The sequence below is a fragment of the Mandrillus leucophaeus genome, unplaced genomic scaffold (genome assembly GCF_000951045.1).
Source record: "Mandrillus leucophaeus isolate KB7577 unplaced genomic scaffold, Mleu.le_1.0 Scaffold42, whole genome shotgun sequence".
In the NCBI taxonomy this organism is placed as follows: Eukaryota; Metazoa; Chordata; class Mammalia; order Primates; family Cercopithecidae; genus Mandrillus; species Mandrillus leucophaeus.
In genome coordinates this window covers 4,566,821-4,575,854 of record NW_012104476.1, presented here as the reverse complement: position 1 = coordinate 4,575,854, position 9,034 = coordinate 4,566,821, and the positions used below count along the sequence as shown (strand labels likewise).

The following is a 9,034-nucleotide window of genomic DNA, read 5'->3' as shown; positions in this document are numbered from 1 at the left end:
GGTGAGAGGCAAGGTCTCACTCTGTCACCCAGGCTGGACTGCAGTGGTGCCATCACGTCTCACTGCAGCCTAGAACTCCTGGGCTCACAGGATCCTTCTGCCTGGGCTTCCCAAAGTGCTGGGATTACAGGAGTGAGCCACCACACCCAGTCAGTTGGTTATCTGTAGAAGGAGATATATGTACCTTAGACAGTTGCTATAAAGATCAAATGAGGTCCACACAAAAACTTCTACACAAATGTTCATAGCAGCATCATGAATAATAGCCAAAAAAGTAGAAACAGATGTCTATCAATGGATTAATGGATAAATAAAAGGTGATGTCCAGCCAGGAATGGGGGCCATGCTTGTAATCCCAGCACTTTGGGAGGCCAAGGCAGGCAGATCACTTGAGGCCAGGAGTTGAAGATCAGCCTGGGCAACTTGATGAAACCCCATCTCTACTAAAAATACAAAAATTAGCCAAGCATGTCGGCACGTGCCTGTAATTCCAGCTACTTTGGAGGCTGAGGCACGAGAATCACTTGAGCCCGGGAGGTGGAGGTTGCAGTGAGCCAAGATCACATAACTCCACTCCAGCCTGGGAGACAGAATGAGATTCTTCTCAAAAAAAAAAGGTGATGTCCGTACAATGGAATATTATTTGGCCATAACAAGGAATGAAGTGCCGACACATGCTACGACATGGATGAACTTTGAAAATATTATACTATGTGCAAAAGAAGGTAGTTACCTTCTTGGGTTCAAGCAATTCTCCTGCTGCAGCCTCCCGAGTAGCTGGGACGACAGGCGTCCACTACCATGCCCAGTTAATTTTTTGTATTTTTAGCAGAGACGGGATTTTACTATGTTGGCCAGGCTGGTCTTGAACTCCTGACTTCAGGTAATTCACTAGACTTGGCTTCCCAAAATGCTATAATTAGAGGCATGAGCCACCGCACCTGGCCTAGTAGACAGCAATTTTGAATACAGCTGTTAGATTCTGCACTCATGCCTTCTCTAATCCATGTCAACACAGTAGAAATAATTGCTTTGACAGAACCTGGTGTAGACGTGTCTCCAGGAAGAAACTGTAAAATGAATGGATCATTTTGTGAAATGTCTGCCCTTTCCCCACCTTTCTTTTGCCTCTTTGCCTTTTTCTCCCTTCCTAGTTTTTCTTTCTTTCTTTTAGGGCGTCAGCCCCCCACCTCTGTGGTTGGGAGGGACTATTGCACGTCTACACTCTCGGTGCGGATGAAATAGTGTTTGCGTTCGTTATCTGCATTTGCGCGTTATCTCCCCCAGGAGATGACAGCTCCTCTGCCAGCAGCTGGCAACGGTGGGCTCTGAAGCAGAGGAGGGGAATTATCAGGAAAAACTCATTTTATTGTCCTGTCCTAGGGTTTCACTGATGAAGGCCTCTGGGCTACCCACGTGGGGGGTGGGGGCGGTGAGACCGCCACCTGCCCGCGGCTCCCCTGCAGCCAAGCCACGCGCGCCGTTGCTAGGGCAACCACCCCGCCTGGCCGGCTGCTGCCGGGAAGCCCCCTCGGGAGCGCGCACGGGCAGGGCTGTGGGGCCGCGGGCCGGCTGCAACGTCAGACCCCCGCCCCTCGGCGCCGGCCGGACCCAGCTCCATCCCCAGCTCCACCTCCCTCAGTGGGCAGCCGGCCGGAACCCACGAATCAGAGCAGCCGACACATCGCCCGCTCACCCAATCGCAGCAGTTGTGTGATCCCGCCACCGCCCCGGACCCTGGAGGTCCGCGCTGAGGCGGCGACCGCGGGAGTCGCTGCTGAGGCGGCCTCGGGTGCGGGTCGGAACGGCGCTCTTCTGCGGGGCCGGTCCGGGCTGGCAGCTGCTGGCGCCTGGCGGTGAGGGCGGGCTCGCGAGTGGCCCCCCACCGAAGGCGGTGGGACTAGCGGCTGAGGCCAGGATGCCGTCCAGGCGGCGCGGCGGCTCCTCTCTCATCCCAGGTAAGGGGGACGCGGCGCTCGCTGCGGCTCCGCTACCCTCTCGTCTCCTCACTCCCGGCCCCGAGCCCCGTCCTGGCATCCGTTGGCCCCTTGTCGCCTCCTGCCCGCTGCCTCCCGGTTGTCCAGCCCCGCCTCCGAGCGCGGAGCCCCGAGTCTGGCCCGTCCGGCCCCTGCTCCCACGCCCCTTCCCCCATCGCCGGCGTTTCCCGGGCTCGGCTTCTTCCCGGCCGCGGGGGCCTCTCCCCTCTGCCCCTTCTCTCCCTTCTCGCAGCCCTGGGACCACGTCCTAGCCCCGCAGTCCCCAGGGATGAGACCCTCGTCTCGCCAGGATCGGACATTTGCCCCCACCTCTACCCCGGCTGCGCTTCTCGAGCTCATCGCCCCATCATCCTACCCTTTGTACGTTGTCCTGTCTGCATGGCAGTCCCCTGCCCCGCTCCAGGTGTCCCTGGGTCTTGCCCTTTTGCTCCTAAGTACCTTCCTTTCCCAACTCACCTCTTCTCCCCTCACTTTGACCACCCACCATCGCGATCTCCTTTTCCTTCCCTTACACTTAAACCTCCAGACACTTTCCCACTCTCTGGAATGCCAGATCCATCGTTTTTTTTTGTTTTTTTTTTTTGTTTTTTTTTTTTAAGAGAGAGAGTCTCGCTATGTTGCCCAGGCTGGCCTCGAACTTCAAACCTCAAGCGATCCTTCTGCCTCGCCCTCCAAAGTTTTGGGATTACAGGCGTGAGCCACTGCGCCCGGCTCAGGTCCATAGTGTAATATCTTCATTCGTCCTTACATGAGCTGCACCCCATAACATGTAAACTCCCTTTCCCAGAGTCTAGCACACAGTAGGCCTGGCATATGGTGGGTGGTCACGCATGTTAGCCTCTTCCTCCTTCCAGGCCTTTTGTACTTTCCAGATGATGGTAGCAAGAAGTCCATTGTCCACAGGGATTTGAGTCTGCTTGAAGAATGGTATGGGAGATGGCAGGAGAAATTGGTGAACTCCAGTAAAGCGATTAAATGGTCACTTACTTACCGCATTCATTAAGAAGAAACAGTTCTACTATCTGTACCATGTATTGTTTTATGTTAATTGCCTTTGTAAAGGATTCTTAGGCTGCTAGTCAGCGAGCTTTGCAGTATAATTACTCCCCATCCCCTCTCCATCCCCATCTGCAGTGTTTAGGGAACCTTTCTTTTTAGGAAAGAAAGAGCCCCTACCTCCCAGCTAAAATGGCATAGTATATAAGCAATGTTTCGCGTGGTTATCTATTAGCTGGATAGTCCAGGGAGCTTCAATGAATTTTCATCTTTTAAGAACCAGAAGGAATCAGGATTTGGATTTCCTGGAATCAGCTGCTGTACAGACCAAATATGCTTGAGAATGAAACTTCTGACAAGTCCTCTAAGAGTGAGAGAGGAATTATCCACCCCTCTCCCTCTGCCTCTCCAAGCACTCGCTCTCGGAGGAAGTAGCGAGTCGATTTTTAAAAAAGAGTAAAATACGTTTGACTTTTTAAAATGATAAAAGCATTGTCATTGGCCCTGTACTATTCTTGCCACCTTTGCTCTGATGCTCTCAAGCCTGGACAATCAGTCAGCTTTTTCTGCTCCTGGGCTCCCAGGGCAGGCTGGCGAAAATCATGTAACTAAGCTCCTGGGTGCTGTTTCTGCACACTTCTGGATCCTGGAGATCCTTTGACTTACTCTCTAGATTCCGCTTATGTCCTAAAATCTAAATGGCCATTTATAGATCTTCACCGTTCTTCTCTGACTCTTTGTCCTACTCTTGCCTTCGCTTCATTGCTTATTTTGCCACTTAACTCCACAGAAGAAATTGGTGGGCATCGGCCCTGAACTCTTAAGGAGCTGTCATTTTTGTCTGTGCCTGTCTGTCCCTGATTTCTAATATCCTTTCCTTTGATCTCAGAGGAAGAGGGGTCTTCCTTTCTAAAGCTAATCTCTTCCCATATTATTATTTTTTCTGTTGGACGGTATACATCCTCAGGTTTCCATCATTCAGACCAAAACAAAGCTTTTCTTGATGCTTCCCTTTTCTTTTTTTATTCTTCTCAGATTAACGTGGCATTCCTTAGGGTTGCATTTTTGTTTTTTTCTCTAATTTCCTTGTGTGATTACATGTCCTTTCGTGGCTTCAAATAGCACCTGTATATTTATGGTTTTTGAAGACGTCTATTTGGTCCCCATTTCTCTGGAACCTCAGGTTCTAATTTTCATCTGCCTTCTGCATAGCTGTATGTGGATGCTTGATTACTTCAAATGTGGTTACCTTTTCCTTCCCTTTCTTTCCACCCATAGCCCCCTTCAAGCACATATACAAACATTCCTATTTTAAGATCTTTACTCTAGAAACCTTAAAATCATCTTCTTTTCTCCTCACATTAAGTCTAGCATAGGTCCTATTGTTGCTACCTCAGATCTTTTTTTCACTCTCTTCATAAGATCTTTTTTTTCCTCTCTCTTCATTGCCAGAAGACTGGTTCAGACCTTGGTTATGCTTTTTCTGAACCTCTGTGTCCTGTAGTTCTACTTCATCCTCCACATTGCTGCTGGAATTGGTTCCATTTCTGAGACATCAATCTGATCATGCTGCTTGTTTTCTTTAAAAATTCTCAGCAGCTCCCAAACCCTTAGTATGTTGAGCCAGTCCTTCCAGGCCTTCTGCAGCATGGGCGCATCTCCTTCCTGGACCCTTTGTGATCCAGAGAAAAAAGCGGTAAAGAAACAGACCATTCACTATAGTACAATCAAGACTTTGACAGAGATGACTACAGGGTGCTCTGGGAGCATCACCCTGGAGTGAGGACATGTTTCTGTCGACAGGCATCTAGGACTTTTTCTGACTACCCTTTCTCCTCAGTTTGGGTTAGGTGACTTTTCTTTGTGTTCCCACAGCACTCTGTATATACTTCCATCTCCATTTTTACCACTTATACCATTTTTACTTTTTTTTTTTTTTTTGAGACACAGTCTTGGTCTGGTGCCCTGGCTGGAGTGCAGTGGTGCCATCTCAGTTCATTGCAACCTCTGCCTCCTGGGTTTGAGCAATTCTTGTACCTCAGCCTTCCGAGTAGCTGGGATTACAGGCGCCCGCCACCACACCCAGCTAATTTTTGTATTTTTAGTAGAGATGGGATTTCACCATGTTGGACAGACCAGTCTTAAACTCCTGACCTCAAGCAATCCGCCCGCCTCAGCCTCCCAAAGTGCTGTGATTACAAGGGTGAGCCACTGTGCCCAACCCATTTTTACTATTTATAATGTTCTGTTTTCTTATTTTTCTCCCTGACTTGAGAGTGAACTCTTTAAGGAAAAGGGTTGCGTCATATCTCATTGTATCTCCAGTTTCTAGCAAATTGCCAGGCACATAGCGCTCAGTAAACTAAGTTTTCAGAAGAGCTGAATCTAGACAAGGAAAGGTAAGGGGAGATGGGCATTTTGGAAGAGAGGGTAACATATAGAAAAGTGTGTCATAGGCTGGGTACGGTGGCTCACGCCTGTAATCCCACCATTTTGGGAGGCTGAGGCAGATGGATCAAGACCATCAAGACCTGGGCAACATGGTGAAACCCCATCTCTACTAAAAATACAAAAATTACCCAGGCGTGGTGGCGGGTGCCTGTAATCCCAGCTACTCAGGAGACTGAAACAGGAGAATGGCTTGAACCTGGGAGGCAGAGGTTACAGAGAGCTGACTCCAGCCTGGGCAAGAGTGAGACTCCATCTCAAAACAAACAAACAAACAAACAAAAAAAAAGTGCGATAACCTGGTGTTTTTGGAAAGAACTGGTAATTTGGAAAGGCTGGAGAATGGGCACGATGAGCGATGAGGCTGGGAAGGTATATAGGAGCCGCTCATGAATGACCTTGTGTGTCCTAACACATAATCTTGATGATAGCGAGGAACCTTTGAAGGATTTCATCCTGGGCAGATCTTACAAAGTCTGGCTTGTTCCCATCTCAGGCTTTGTGTCTTGCTGCATGTGTTACCTTTTGCCTCAGCCATATAAAATCACCTCCATTAGCTGAACATGCCTAAATGGCTTTATGTTTCTCTTTCTCCATAGAATGCATTTTCCCACTTAGGCACCTGTAGATTATACAGGCTTCTGGTTACCTCTGCAGTAAAGCCTTCCCACATCTGCCTGCAGTCCATCTCTCTTCATCTCTACTATCATTTACTTGTTTATATGTCTTTCTCTACTCTAATAGTAGGGCTTTGAAATCAGGGTGGGTTTTGATTCATGTCTGCATCCCCTACTCTGGCAGGTAACATGAATGAGTATTGTGAGCAGGTATATTTTGATTGTATTTATTTATTTTTCTAGAGATGGGAGTCTTGCTATGTTTCCCAGGCTAGTCTTGAACTCCTGGCTTCAGGTAACCCTCTGCCTTGACTTCGCAAAGTGTTGGGATTATGGGTGTGAGTCACTGCGCCTGGCCCCAGGTGTATTTTCAGAAAAATTACTCTGATCTCTGGTAGCATTGTAGAGAACAGGTTAGAGAGGGGGCAAGACTAGGTGTACAAAGACCAATTAAGGCAGTCATTATAGGAATGTAGGTGAAAGATGATGAGGCCAGTGAGGCCAAGAGGTTAGATTTGGGGGTGAATTTGTGGAGTAAGGAGAACTGGCTAGGTGTATAGGTGAGAGAGAGGGAGAAGGAAGGGTCAAGGATGACTTACTGAGTTCAGGCTTGTGTGTCTGGGCAATGGTGGTTCTGTTCATCCAGGTAAGAAATGCAGGAAAAGAAACAAATTTTCAGGGAAAAGGAGAAAGCCAATCATAACATCTTGATGCCCAGGAAATAGCCTGAGAGAACAGTTGACCCTGAAGATGGAGATGTATATGGAGGGTCTGTGCTAGAATTGAAAGTGAAGTCATCAGAAGTAGGTGAGATTGCTTGGTTCAGTGATTTTCAACATAGGCACTACTTAAAAACCACCTGGGGAGCTTTTAAAGAATGTGGATGGGGGATCGAGGCATCCACAGAGATTCTGTATCATTTGGTCTGGTGCAGGGCCAGACCTTGTTACTTTAAAGATGCTTCCCATGAGATAGGTAGCTAGGACTGAGAACTGGGCTGAGAGCCCAAAGAGGGAGTGATAGAACCCTGAAGAACAATAGTAGTAACTCATCCTTTAAATATCAGGATAGCTGAGTGTGGTGGCTCACACCTGTAATCCCAGAGTTTGGAGAGATTGAGGTGGGAGGATTGCTTGTGACCAGGAGTTTCAGACCAGCCTGGCCAACATAGCAAGATCCCCGTCTCTACAAAATATGAAAAAATTAGCCAGGTGTGATGGCACATGCCTGTAGTCCCAGCCATGTAGAAGGCTGAGGCAGGAGGATTGCTTGAGCCCAGGAGTTTGAGGCTGCAGTGAGCTATGATCATGCCATTGCTCTCCAGCCTGAGTGACAGAGTGAGACCCTGTCTATCTGTCTGCCTTTCTTTCTCTCTCTCTCACACACACACACAACAGGCTAAATACCGCCTTCATTGACATAGTTTCTTGTGTACATTTACCTATTAAAGGACTTACCACATTTTATTTCTGCTGGATCCATTTTTATAACTAATTCCTTGAAGTCTGAAACCATGCCTTATTTGTCTTTTCATCACTGCCTTGCACAGTGCTTGATATATTTTAGAAACCTGATAAAAGTTGGTTGAATAAATCAGTTGATAAGTGATATAAAACAGAGCTTGAACTCATGATTTTGCAAACTGACCAGTTGTTTCTTTGCTGCTTAACAGGTCACTGGTCAAATACGCGTAGTCATTCCTGTTTTAAAAACATGCAATCTTGCCAGGCGCAGTAGCTTACGCCTGTAATCTTAGCACTTTGGGAGGCCAAGGCGGGGGGATCATGAGGTCAAGAGATGGAGACCATCCTGGTCAACGTGGTGAAACCTGGTCTCTACTAAAAATACAATAATTAGCTGGGCATGGTGGTGGGTGCCTGTAGTCCCAGCTACTTGGGAGGCTGAGGCAGGAGAATCCCTTGAACCCAGGAGGCGGAGGTCGCAGTGAGCCGAGATTGCGCCACTGCACTCCAGCCTGGCGACAGAGAAAGACTCTGTCTCAAAAAGAAACAAACAAAAAAAACCCAAAACAATTTTTATAAATTGGAGTGGATTAAGATAAGTATTATTTGCTCTGTAATGTCTTGGCTTTTAAGGTGGTTAAGCTGTGACAGTTATACAGAGGTTCATTCAGGCTTTGTCTTTAGAAGATACTATTTAAAATAGACTTTATTTCATATGATTAAGGTATATTGATCTTGTATCTTTTTAAAACAAATAGCTCTGATTTTAGGCTCTTGAGCGTTTTAAATTTTTAACTAGAACAAAAACTGTCAATTTGATAAAAGATCTTGAACCGTGGCATAACAATTTCTTTTTAACTAAGAAAATTAAGGAAGTAAGGAATATGCCTTAAGCAAGCCCTATACCTAAATGAATCTCACTGGGATTGGTGATAGGTAGGAAGAAATAAATAATTCCCATGTATTTAAGCACTGTTACAGGAAACACCTGTGATTGCTCATCTACTGGTATCAGTGTATTTTCTTTTCTTTTCTTTTCTTTTCTTTTCTTTTCTTTTTTTTTTTTTTTTTTGAGATTGAGTCTTGCTCTGTGGCCCAGGCTGGAGTGCAGTGATACAATCTCAGCTCACTGCAACCCCCATTTCCCGGGTTCAAGAGATTCTCCTGCCTCAGCCTCCCAAGTAGCTGGCATTACAGGCTCCCGCCACCATGCCCAGCTAATATTTGTATTTTTAGTAGGGACGGGGTTTCACCATGTTGGCCAGGCTGGTCTCCAATGCCTGACCTTAGGTGATTCCCCCACCTAGGCCTCCCAAAGTGCTGAGGCATGAGCCACTGCGCCCGTCCTCAGCATATTTTCTATTTTCTGATTTCTCAGGGCTTAGATATAAACCATGGAATCTTTTGTGTTCTTTGTTCTTTGTTTTTTCTTAAGATTTTGTCAGCTGTTTCTTTTTATAGGATTTGTGGTTGACAGTTCTTTGCTTTTAACATTTGAGAAATGTTGAGAAAC

General features: G+C 47.1%; 1 protein-coding gene across 1 annotated transcript in view; it reads left to right on the top strand.

Moving 5' to 3' along the window:
* The first annotated feature begins 1,563 nt into the window (after positions 1-1,563).
* The window catches only part of TPST1 (tyrosylprotein sulfotransferase 1), a 166,231-nt gene continuing 158,760 nt past the window's right edge, over positions 1,564-9,034 (top strand). Inside the window, exon 1 of the mRNA XM_011992879.1 lies at positions 1,564-1,958. The gene's annotated coding sequence lies outside the window, so the exon portion shown is untranslated. The remainder of the gene's footprint in view (positions 1,959-9,034) is intronic.